This window comes from Podarcis muralis, chromosome 8, assembly GCF_964188315.1.
Source record: "Podarcis muralis chromosome 8, rPodMur119.hap1.1, whole genome shotgun sequence".
In the NCBI taxonomy this organism is placed as follows: Eukaryota; Metazoa; Chordata; class Lepidosauria; order Squamata; family Lacertidae; genus Podarcis; species Podarcis muralis.
The window spans coordinates 7,961,004-7,974,569 of NC_135662.1; positions in this window are offsets into that span (position 1 = coordinate 7,961,004).

Sequence of the window (13,566 nt, forward strand, 5' to 3'; positions counted from 1 at the left end):
GAACGGACCTCCAGAACGAATTAAGTTCTTAACCCGATGTACCACTGTAGTTGTTTCTTTCCTTGACTGAGAAAACTCTCTGCCTGGTTTCCTGTAGCTTCACGTCTTGCATTGAGAGAACTACCAGCAGACCCTCAGAGCTGGATCTCAGTGTCTCTCCTTCAGGTACATAGGGCCAAGGCCATTTGGGGCTTTAAAGGTCAACACCATTGAATTGTGCTTGGAAACATACTGGGAGCCAAAGCAGGTCTTTCAAGACCAGTGTTATATGGTCCCAGCAGCCACTCCCAGTCACTAGTCTAGCTGCAGCATTTTGGATTAGTTGTAGTCTCCGAGTCACTTTCAAAAATAGGCCCACTTGGGTGCATTGTCACTTAGACAGCATTGCAATCAATGGGGGTGCAAGTCAGGGGGTTACCCAACTGTTTGCATTTAATTCCGTGGGGATTCAGGTGCAACTAACTCAGGCTGAAATCGTATATACACTCACCTGGAAGGAAGTCCCACTGAACTTCACGGGATATGACTTTTGAATGACTGGAATGTAGCCCAATGTACAGAGGTCTGAGTCACATCTATGTCATCACCCATCTTAGTCTCTGGCAACCTTTAAAGCCCTATACGGCCTAGGACCCTCGTACCTACGGGACCGCCTCTCCTGGTATGTCCCACAGAGAAATTTATGGTCTGCAAATAAAAACATCCTGAAGATCCCAGGCCACAGAGAGGTTAGGCTGGCCTCAACCAGAGCCAGGGCTTTCTCGGCTGCGGCTCCAATCTGGTGGAACGCTCTGTCACAAGAGACTAGGGCCCTGCAGGACCTGACATCTTTCCGCAGGGCCTGCAAGACAGAGCTGTTCCACCAGGCCTTTGATCAGGGCACAGCCTGACCCCCTCCTCTGGCAATCTGCACAGAATGTTGCTTAATGGTTGCCATTAATTTGATTTTAATTAATTCTATAATGAATGTTTTTAGAATGTTGGATTATTTTTATTGTTGTTAGCCGCCCTGAGCCCAGGTTCGGCTGGGGAGGGCAGGATATAAATAAAAATTTATTATTATTATTATTATTATTATTATTATTATTATTATTATTATTCTTTTCACCAATTGGCATGTGGCTCCCAGAAGGTTGCCCACAAGGAAATGCATCCATTGGACTGAGAAAGGTTCCCATCACTTGGTATACCCAGACCTTCTTGTTCCGACACAGCCTGAATTAATCCTGACCCCAAAGTCCCCACAATTTAAAATAATATCTACAGAGCAGTGGAAATGCCGCCTCCTAAGTATTTGCATTAAAAAGCATTAAGCAAAAGAAAAAGGCAAAAGCCAGCATAAATAAAAACAGTGGAGCCAGCATAAGAAGTACATAACTCAGTTAAAATCAAATACCATTAAATGTCTAGGCAAAGCAACGACGACACATTTTACCTGGCTCCTACAAAATATCAATAAAGCTGGGCCTTCTGGCTCTTAATAGCAGCTGAAGTCACATGACCTGGAAATGGCCAAATGCAAAGTGATCAGAGCTCCTGCACCCTTGGAGAACTGAGCAGGGGAGCTAACCTGGGACCCAGGTTATGGGTGCCCAGTGTATATGATGTCATAATGTCACATGTGCCCCCCGGGCCTCAGAACCTGACTTCCAGTGGCACCTCGGAGGTCTCACGAGGCCTTGGACATGATTTCCAGTGCGTCTCGAGGCACCAGAAGTTGTGTTGGGGGCCCCTGTGGTGTGGGTGCTGGGCACCCACAAATTTTTTTGTGGGTTCTCAGGCACCCAGAGCCCCCTAGAGTTGGCACCCCTGGAACTGAGAATTAGCTTAATGACAGAATGGATAGGTTTGATCTTCTTGCAGTCCATGGGACTCTCAAGAGTCTCCTCCAGCACCATAATTCAAAAGCATCAATTCTTTGGCGATCAGCCTTCTTTATGGTCCAGCTCTCACTTCCATACATCACTACTGGGAAAACCATGGCTTTAACTATACGGTCCTTTGTTGGCAAGGTGATGTCTCTGCTTTTTAAGATGCTGTCTAGTTTGTCATTGCTTTTCTCCCAAGAAGCAGGCGTCTTTTAATTTTGTGGCTGCTGTCACCATCTGCAGTGATCATGGAGCCCAAGAAAGTAAAATCTCTCACTGCCTCCATTTCTTCCCTTTCTATTTGCCAGGAGGTGATGGGAAAAGTGGCCATGATCTTCGTTAGAAGATGAAACCTATCCATTCTTAAGGAAATCAGCCCTGAGTGCTCACTGGAATGACAGATCCTGAAGCTGAGGGTCCAATACTTTGGCCACCTCATGAGAAGAGAAGACTCCCTGGAAAAGACCCTGACGTTGGGAAAGATGGAGGGCACAAGGAGAAGGGGACAACAGAGGATGAGATGGTTGCATAGTGTTCTTGAAGCTACCAGCATGAGTTTGACCAAACTGCGGGAGGAAGTGGAAGACAGAAGTGCCTAGCGTGCTCTGGTCCATGGGGTCATGAAGAGTCGGAGACAACTAAACGACTAAACAACAACAACAGAACATCAGCTTCACATGCAGAAGATCCCAAGTTCATTACCCAGAATCTCCAAGAAGGACTGAGAACATCCCATGTCTGAAGAGAGTCACTCCCAGTCTGCATAAATAATACTGAGCTAGATAAACCAATGGGTCTCATTCAGTATAAGGCAGCTTTCTATGTCCTCACCTTCAGTTGCTATAGCCTGCCACCCCTTGTATTAAGGGATGTAACCATCCCCGTTTCAAACTTCAAAAGATGGGTGTTTTTTTCAGTTTGCACATTCTTTCTGAAAGTGCAAATTAGGAAGGTTTGCCTTTCAAAAGAAGAGTCTATTGCAGTGTTTTCCAAACTTGGGTCTCCAGCTGTTTTGGGACTACAGTTCCCATCATCCCTGACCACTGGTCCTGCTAGCTAGGGTTGATGGGAATTGTAGTCCAAAAACAGCTGGAGACCCAAGCTTGGGAAACACTGCTCTACTGCATCAAGCCAATGGCCCACCTAGACCAGCATCCCGTTCTCACAGTGACCAATCATTATGGTAATATGACCTGAATCAAATTGATCCCCTATTCATATCCTAGACCACAGAGGAAGCTGACCATTCCATGCAACTAACCAACCAACTAACCACCCATCCCTAAAAGAGCAGAATTTCACAAATAAATAAATGTGGTCAGCAGATTGTGATGGGCACAGTTATCAAACCAGGTAAAGGTAAAGGGACCCCTGACCATTAGGTCCAGTCGTGACCGACTCTGGGGTTGTGGCGCTCATCTCGCTTTATTGGCCGAGGGAGCTGGCGTTTGTCTGCAGACAGCTTCTGGGTCATGTGGCCAGCATGACTAAGCTGCTTCTGGTGAACCAGAACAGCGCACGAAAATGCTGTTTACCTTCCTGACGGAGCGGTACCTATTTGTCTACTTGCACTTTGACATGCTTTCGAACTGCTAGGTTGGCAGGAGCAGGGACCGAGCAACGGGAGCTCACCCCATCGCGGGGATTCGAACTGCCGACCTTCTGATCGGCAAGTCTTAGGCTCAGTGGTTTAACCCACAGCGCCACCCGCGTCTTCCAAAGTTACCACTTAATTTCCTTTGTATCCCCCGCAGGCCAACAAAGTGAAGGAGAGCAGTTCACACAGATGGACATGTCCCTTGTACTGTCCATTCCATTTCAGGCTTTGCTCAGTGGCTTGTCTTTGTGGGTGGGTGTATTTGTTTAAGTGATTGGTGGCTAAATTAAATTCTGTTTGCAGGGCTAAGTTATCCCTTTCATCAGCTCGACCTACACATGCTGTGCTGATGAGCTAGATAAGGTCTCCGCTGTCTTCACTTCATTTATTAGAGAGATAGCACCAACAGGGTGTAAGGGGGACAAGGAGAGAGAAAGAGGTCTACTTATGTTTTCTTCCAAGCTGTTTAGCCTGTCTTACGCCAAAAGCTGTTGGCTCAACAATCGCAGGCCTTTCAAAATGTGAAACATTGCTAAATCCACACAGGGTTCTTTGTGCAGGGTTTTTGGGTGGGTAGTAGACAGGCAAATTAAGCATTTCAAAGCAATTCCTTTGGAGAATTGAGACTGCCATAGCTTTTACACCTTCAGTCTACATGGAGGGCATCCAGATTAAGTTTACAGCATGGTCATCTGAAGAGGGGCTTGTCTTCCACAGCAGTGCAGCCAGCCTTCTCAAGATGGATCCCAGTCTTCCTTCTCCCTTCTTCTTCCCACAACACCCTGCTAAAAACTCTCTTTTTCTGTCATCTCACACCCAGTTACCCTGGCAACCTTCCAGATCCCCAATCTCTGCACCTTCCTTCACATCCTAAATAATCAAAATCCTACCATTTATTAATTTATAAGGTTTAGCTCGCCACCCCAAAATCTATAACAATATTATCTAGCAGACATGGGAGGGTGCTTACCTGTTATCAGGATTATAGCACATAGGATGCAAAGGCTTAAACCTTCCATCCACAGGTGCAATCTCTGTCAAATTTGACGCCCTCCATTAGCATTAGAAAGTTCTGGTCTTGACCTTCCAATTCCTTGTGTTGTTGTTGTTTAATCGTTTAGTCGTCTCCGACTCTTCGTGACCCCATGCACCAGAGCACGCCAGGCACTCCTGTCTTCCACTGCCTCCCGCAGTTTGGTCAAACTCATGCTGGTAGCTTCGAGAACACTGTCCAACCATCTCGTCCTCTGTCGTCCCCTTCTCCTTGTGCCCTCCATCTTTCCCAACATCAGGGTCTTTTCCAGGGAGTCTCCACTTCTCATGAGGTGGCCAAAGTTTTGGAGCCTCAGCTTCAGGATCTGTCCTTCCAGTGAGCACTCAGGGCTGATTTCCTTCAGAATGGATAGGTTTGATCTTCTTGCAGTCCACGGGACTTTCAAGAGTCTCCTCCAACACCATAATTCAAAAGCATCAATTCTTTGGCGATCAGCCTTCTTTATGGTCAAGCTCTCACTTCCATACATCACTAATGGGAAAACCATAGCTTTAACTATACAGACCTTTGTTGGCAAGGTGATGTCTCTGCTTTTTAATTCCTTGTATTAACCTCATATTCAAAGTGGCAAAGGTTACCATCGGCTACTAGCCATAATGGCTGTGCAGCAATGCTTCTGAATGCTTCTGGATACCAATTGCTGGAGACCACAGGAGGGGAGAGGGTTCTTGTGCTTGGATCCTGGTTCTGAGATTATTTATTTATTTATTGAATTTATATACCGCCCGATATCCAATATATAAAATAAAAATAACCCAATAACAACCTCTCCCTACCCCAAAATGAGCAACATTGACAAAAGGTATAGGATGTCAATCAGGGCAACCAAAGGCCTGGTTAAAAAGGAGCGTTTTTGCCTGGTGCCTAAAGGTGTATAATGAAGGTGCCAGGTGAACTTCCCAGGGGAGAGCATTCCACAGATGGGGAGCCACCACAGAGAAGGCCCCGTTCTTGTGTTGCCACCCTCCGGACCTCTAGAGGACGGGGCACACAAATGAGGTCCTCAGAAGATGATCTCAAGGTCCGGGTAGGTTCATATGGAGAGAGGGAGTCCTGGAGGTATAGAGGTCCTGAGCCGTTTAAGGCTTTATAGGTCAAAACCAGCACTTTGAATTGGCCCCGGAAACTAATTGGTAGCCAATGCAGTCAGACCAGGATCAGTATAATATGCTCAAACCGCCTTGCACCGGTGAGCAAACTGACCGCTGAATTCTGCACCAGCTGAAGTTTCTGAACTGTCTTCCGAGGCAGCCCTACGTATAAGCTGGCATCTGGTTGGCCACTGTGAGGGCAGAATGCTGGACTAGATGAGCCATTGGCCAAATCCAGCAAGCTCTTCTTATGTTATTAGTTTGACTCAAACCACTGATTGTCATCTTGAGATGTTTCTCTGCATGCCACCTCGGAGGCAGGTCCAGAGGGTGGCTGCAAGAGGACAGGCCTACTCTGCCCAAGACAGACAGTGAAAGCATTTTTGGTTTTCCCGGGGATTTAGGCAGCCCAAAGATACTGTATTATATTGTTGGATCTGTCTTGAAAGTATCTTTATTATTGTGTTCTTTACAGTCATCCCCCGGGTTACAGACGCTTTGGGTTATGCAACTTCGGGTTGCGCACAGCACTGAACCCGAAAGTACCGGAATGGGTTACTTCCAGGTTTTGGCGCTTGCGCATGCACAGAAGTGCTAAATCGTGCTTTGTGCATGTGCAGAAGCACCAAATCATGACCCCCGCATGTGCAGACACGGCGCTGTGGGTTGCAAATGCTGCGGGTTCTGAACGTGCTTCCCGCACGGATCACGTTTGCAACCCAAGCATCCACTGTACAGTGGTACCTCAGGTTAAGTACCAGAGGTCCATTCTTAACCTGAAACTGTTCTTAATATGAAGCACCACTTTAGCTAATGGGGCCTCCTGCTGCCCCCGCACCGCCGGAGCATGATTTCTGTTCTCATCCTGAAGCAAAGTTCTTAACCTGAGGTACTATTTCTGGGTTAGCAGAGTCTGTAACCTGAAGCGTATGTAACCCGAGGTACCACTGTACTTGTAAATCACTTTGGGACTTTGTTTTACCAATTTAATAAATTTAAACCTAACATAAAGCATTCTGCATTCTGTTGAACTGATACAAATAGACAGATATGAAATTATGCATTGTTTAGAATTTAACCAGGCAACACTATCAATTCAATTTCAGCTAGGATGAAGAGAATCAAACACAGAAAACTCCAAGCACAGTTAATTATGCGCCTGTTAAAAAATATTAATTGTTCAATTATATATGTATGAAAAGGTTGAGGATTACAGACTGGCAATTACGGTGGATGGATGGATAAATGGATGGATGGATATAAAGCTATCTATTGTTTAGTTTTTCAGCAAGTAATAACGTCAATGAGCAAACACAAATATCACAAGCTGTTAATTGCTTGGCACAGTTAGTTACTGTTGCTAGACCAGTTACACTTGCTTCCATAGCTCCTATGTCTGAGGTTGCTGGCTTCTGTTGCTGACGTTCAGTCTTCCCCAGTGGAAGGGTATCATTCTCTCCGCCTTTGCCTCCCTCCCTCTCCACACTCAACTCTGCTTCTACATTGCATCTACTCACCTTTCTGCTTAGCTGCTTGCCTCCATGCCTTGTCCTTGTCCATTGCTCCTCTCTCCTCAGCCTGCTGTCCCCAGCTAGATCCCGCCCTCACATAATGGAACATCTCTCCCCTTATGTAGGAAAAGGCTTTTGCATCAGGACAGAGAAAAACACAGCAGGGACCTCAGAAAAGGTAAGGCAAAAGAAAAATTTATCCCCCTTGACTCTCCTCCCTTGAAAAAGTTGCAGCAATCTTTTTGGGCTCGATCAGAATACAGTGGTACCTCAGGTTATATACGCTTCAGGTTACATACGCTTCAGGTTACAGACTCTGCTAACCCAGAAATAGTACTTCGGGTTAAAAACTTTGCTTCAGGATGAGAACAGAAATCATGCTCTGGCGGCACGGCATTAGCTAAAGTGGTGCTTCAGGTTAAGAACAGTTTCAGGTTTAGAACGGACCTCCAGAATGAATTGAGTACTTAACCCGAGGTACCATTGTAACTACCGGTACTTTGCAGTGCCTCTGTGTTAAAGAAGCTTGCGGTTGTTGCTATTTTCCTCATCTGTCAAGGAAACAGTGATGCGCTGGTTAAGAGTGTTGGACTAGGACCTGGGAGACCAGGGTTCAAATCTTCATGAAGGGTGACCTGCGGCCAACCTCTCAGCCTAACCTACCTCACAGGGTCGTTGTGAGTAAAAGGTATTGGGGGAGGGAACAATGCCCACCACCTAGAACTCCTTGGAAGAAAGGTGGAATATAAATGAAATAATAATAACCACAACAAATGTTGATGATACCTCATGATTACACCTTTTTAACTCAGAGAGTCTATACAAGCTAGAATCCAGTACATAACTTAAAGCATGGGTAGGCAAACTAAGGGCCGGGGCTGGATCCGGCCCAATCGCCTTCTAAATCCGGACCGCGAATGGTCCGGGAACCAGTGTGTTTTTACATGAGTAGAATGTGTCCTTTTATTTAAAATGCATCTCTGGGTTATTTGTGGGGCACAGGAATTCGTTCATTTTTTTTTCCTTTCAAAATATAGTCCGGCCCCCCACAAGGTCTGAGGGACAGTGGACCGGCCCCCTGCTGAAAAAGTTTGCTGACTCCTGATTAAAGGCTAATGACCAAGATTTCCAATAGGCTTTTCAGAGCCCAGTTCATTGTATGTTTACTGTTCCCTCTGCCCTACTCATAAATGAGGATATACATTTGCATAAATTTGTGAAATATGCAAATTTCCAACCTCTTTTTACAGCACTGGGGTGAGAAGACAATCTGCAGCAGAAATTAACTATTCCCAGCTCTTGGAGAATCAAAGGAAACTTCTACTCATCCTTCCAGAGGAGCAATTATTATATAATTGCTAAATGGTACCATAATTTAGCAGCTGGGGAGAACTGTGGTCTCTGGAGACACGTTTTCTGTTGGCATTACATCCAGATCACATGTTTCATTCAAACAGGTTTCTCCTTTCCAGTATCTCCATCTCTCTGTCTTGTTTTCAGTTTATGCTACTTTTGAAAGAGATAAATTGTGATGGTGTTTTTTCAATCCCATGTCTGAACAATGATGCCAAGCTGGCTTGTATTATGCATATTCATTCTTTACCATTTCCTGAGGAAGAATTAAAAATACTATGCATATATCCCCAGTTTCGAGAAACTGCATCCCTCATGCGGAAAGACCAGAAACTATGTCCCCCCCTTTGCCAGTTGGTGTTTGACACCTGCACATCTTTTAAAGATTATGTTTAAAGGATGTGCTATGAGGCTAGGTAGACAGATGACTATTATATGTGTGAAAATGAAAGATAACCTCCATATTCAGAGACGTTAGCTGCCCTCGAACAGTTTTCCACTTTCCTGATGTTTGCTTATTGGATAAATTTTGCATTTTATGTACATTTTGTATGATGTAAAGGCCACTTCTAGAAACCTAGCAGAATCTAGTGGAAGCTTAGTGCTCATTTCGGTGTTTTTTTGCTTCGAGAAAAAAATCCTTTCGCTACTCCGTTAACCCAGAAAGTCATTGGATGCAGTATGCTAGCATACAGAACCCCCGTGGTGTACATTGGTACCTTGGGTTAAGAACTTAATTCATTCCGGAGGTCTGTTCTTAACCTGAAACTATTCTTAACCTGAAGCACCACTTTAGCTAATGGGGCCTCCTGCTGCTGCCAGAGCACAATTTCTGTTCTCATCCTGAAGCAAAGTTCTTAACCTAAGGTACAATTTCTGGGTTAGCGGAGTCTGTAACCTGAAGCGTATGTAACCTGAAGTGTATCTAACCCGAGGTACCACTGTAGTGGTTAGAGTGCTGGACTAGAACCTTGGAGACGAGGGTTCAATGCCCCACTCAGTCATGAAGCTCAACATGTGATTTTGGGTCCTGAGCATATTCAATCTGCACTGGGCTGTTGTTTCTTTGCACTCTCACACATTGCAAAAATGATTTTGCGTGACCAGGTGGCGACAGCCCCAGCCCCCAGGGATCATAAGGAAGGAATAAAGACTCTGACAACATTATACAGTGATACCTTGGGTTAAGAACTTAATTAGTTCTGGTGGTCCGTTCTTAACCTGGAACTGTTATTAACCTGAAGTACCACTTTAGCTAAAGGCGCCTCCTGCTGCTGTTGCACCACCGCCCCATGATTTCTGTTCTCATCCTGAAGCAAAGTTCTTAACCTGAGGTACTATTTCTGGGTTAGCAGAATCTGTAACCTGAAGCGTCTGTAACCTGAACCATCTGTAATCCAAGGTACCACTGTATGGAATAAAAATTAGGCCACAACTTTATTAAACTTCCGAATGTAGGAAGACCTTGGCTTAGGCCTTGGGCGTGTATCCCTCCCAGCCCCCCAGCCAGGGGGAACTGGGATGATCAGGGTAAATGGGATATGGGGGTGCTCTGCGAGACATAAGTGTAGCAGGCAGCCCACCCCATATCCCTGCAAACAGGGTAGTTCACTGACGACCTTTCAGTGTATGGCGAGTGACACCCATATATATAACCACTTTAAGAGGGGGACTCTGGAATTGCCATCGCAGAGGAGTGAATCACCACCTCTCTCTCTCTCTCTCTCTCTCTCTCTCTCTCTCTCTCTCTCTCTCTCACACACACACACACACACACACACACACACACACGAAAGAAAAGACTAAAGAATTCCATCCAAGGCCATAACCATCAAAGTAGTGACAAATTGCTATGGGGAAGACAAAACCTGTCAATGCAGGGAATTTTCCCCCCAGTCCTTCAACACCAACCAGTCAAAGACCGCAGCAGCACCCGCTAAACAGGAAAGAAAAAGTTAACCTGCAAAAAAGAAACATTAAACGAAGGAAGGGTGAATCTCCAGAGCCGACTGCCTGGCTATTGCCGGATCCACTCCCTATATATAAATGGGGCTGGCCAGCAAGAAACTTGATTATGGAGGCTGGGCGTGAACCTCCAAAAATTTACACTGAGAGGCAAGCCAGCCCGTTTGCCAGTAAGCTCCCTGGAAACTGTAGAACCACGCGAGATCCCGCAAAGGGCCCCCACAATGTAAAGTGTGAGTGCTCATTTTTGTACTTCTGCAAACCTCAGGGTCCTTTGCATTTTATCAATACCCCCCATGCCACCATCATTTCTCAATAGTGCCCTGATAGGACCCTGAAATATACTCAGAGTCAAGAGTGGATTTCATGCTCTTTATTCAGCTCATAGTGGTGAGGAGGAATCAAAGTTCCCCCAGAATGTCTGCTTTATATACATTATTTACACAATGGGCCCCATGTGATTGGCTAATTCTGGGATTCACCTGTAGGCCAATCAGGTTGCGGATTCAATTCCACCTGGAGCTGGATTGGGTGGCTCCTGTGGACCAATCAGACTGCTGCATTCCTGACCCTATTGTTCTACGTCCAATCAGACTGCTGGATTCTGAATCCTATTGTTCTAGGACCAATCAAACTGCTGCATTCTGAATCCTATTGTTCTAGGACCAATCAGACTGCTGCCTTTTGGATCCTATTCAACTCAGTACACAACAGACCCCAACCTGTTGAACTGCAGTCATTGTTCCTTACTATGTGATGGGTATGTAGAACCAGGGTGGTGGGAAATTAGGGATGCAAATTGCTTTGCTTTGACTGCAAACTTCCATGGGTGGGAAGAACAATATAATTATACAGCGCCAACTGGTACTTTTGCATTGTCAACTCTAAAAGCAGTTAAAAACCACCAGGGAAAACAAACCCTTAAACAAACAGCCCCATCTGTCTGCTTAGCCAATTTATATGTATATTTCCTACTGCTTGGCAAATAAATAATAATTTAGGAAAGGCATCAGAGCACGTTTCCCTGCAGGACGATAAGTCAGAAGGCTAAAGAATGCTTTTAAGTGCCCACTGTAGTTACATAAAAGAATCAGCAATACGAAACACACACACACCTCCCCCAACTAGGCCGCTGGTTCAGACCAAATGCCTGTCTTGTGCAGCCTATGATCACAGCAGCCAAGCAATTTATTCTGTCAAGCTCAGAAGATGGGTGATTCCATCAGTTTCAGCTTGTCTCATTTTCTCATTTCCACTCCACCCCCTGCCCCCAGGCTTAAGCTCATCTTTAAAAAAGATGCTCACAAATATGCATAAGTTTTGAAATAATTTTTCCCTAATATAATGCATTTTATACGTTATTTTTAGTAACGTGTATTTTTTTTTTGTACATGGCTGGCGAACTGCACTGCAAAATTAGAAGTGCAAACTTCTTTTTTAAATATATATTTTTTATTAAAGATTCTTCGGTTTACAAAAGTGTGCACAGTGTCTCTTTTTTTCAAGTTACGCTTTCTGCAAGTCAGTTTCATTTGTTGAGACATTAGTGTTACATTAGGAAGAGGGGGAGAGGGATGGTGAGTGGGGGTGGGTGGGGGCGAAGTTTCTATTTTACTTAGTGTATGTGTGGGGTTTTGTGTCAGCGTTGCTTGTGCAGGTTCTCTTTGCTATTCGCTTGTGTTCCTTTGGTGGTGAGAGAAGTTGGGGTTGGCCTAGGGTGTGGATGATTGTTTGTGATTGGCTGTGGTGAACTTTGTTTTCATGTGTGAGTGGGGTGGGTGTTTGTGAATCAGGATAGCCATATTGATTTGTATGTTGCTGGTGGATTCTTGTCGTTGTTTTGTTGGGCTGTGTATGTGATAAAGGGGAGCCATACCAGGGTGAAGGCATCAAGAAATGAATCTTCAAAGGATGGACATGCTCAGGTTCGTGTTTTAGAGAGTGCAGTTTAGGAAAGCTCACTTTTAAATGCAAACTTTCTTTCGCATCCATATTTCCAAGTGACCAGTTTGTAGGAGGACACTAACTCTGTCTCTGGGATGCGGGTGGTGCTGTGGGTTAAACCACAGAGCCGAGGGCTTGCTGATCAGAAGGTTGGTGGTTCGAATCCCCACAACGGGGTGAGCCCCTGTTGCTCAGTCCCTGCTCCTGCCAACCTAGCAGTTCAAAAGCATGTCAAAGTGCAAGTAGATAAATAGGTACCGCTCAAGCGGGAAGGTAAATGGCGTATCCGTGCGCTGCTCTGGTTTACCAGAAGCGGCTTAGTCATGCTGGCCACATGACCCGGAAGCTGTATGCCGGCTCCCTCGGCCAATAAAGCGAGATGAGTGCTGCAACCCCAGAGTCGGCCACGACTGGACCTAATGGTCAGGGGTCCCTTTACCTAACTCTGTCTCTGCAGGAAGAATGCAGCCATCATAAGTAGCAGTTATTCCACCAATCCCTTTCTGGATTTAGCTCTGCAAAATTAAATCTGATTCCACTGAACCCTTGCTTTCCTGTCTAAACCATTTGTAGCTTCATCTACAAGCAGCACTGTGATATTCCATGCTAATCCAAAATCTTCCTCATTTTCAAAATTCCAGCAGAAAGCCTGTGTTGAAAAAAAGAAATGTTTTCATTGTAGCCTAATCATTCCACTTATTTTTCCTGTGTAGTTATTAGACTCCAATGTGCTTTTTGAATGGCACATTTTTTAAAAGTACATTTCTATAGGCAAAGATTTGCGGAATGGGACAGAATTTACCCAGCTGAATCCTTGGGAAAGCTGTCAAGTTCTTATTTTCTGGGACCAGCTCAGCAACAACTGTCTATACCAAACTTCTTTTTTTCCACTATGGTCATCACAATGTTCTATGAAATCCAGCCAAAGTACTTTCCTGCTGAGATAAATGGTTAGAAAAGTAATAAAGGAGTAAAGCTTTTGCACTTTGTGAATAATAATATCCCACAATTATGGGCTTTTTGGCAGATCTTCAGGTTCATATTTGGCCTGTTGAGACCTACAGTTCTTCCACTCTTATCCCCTTAATTAGTTTCCAGAATGAATTATCAGGAGAACCTGTGGACACTCCATCATAGGAGAATATAAGAAACTGTCTGCCATGACACCAAATCAAATTAAGAG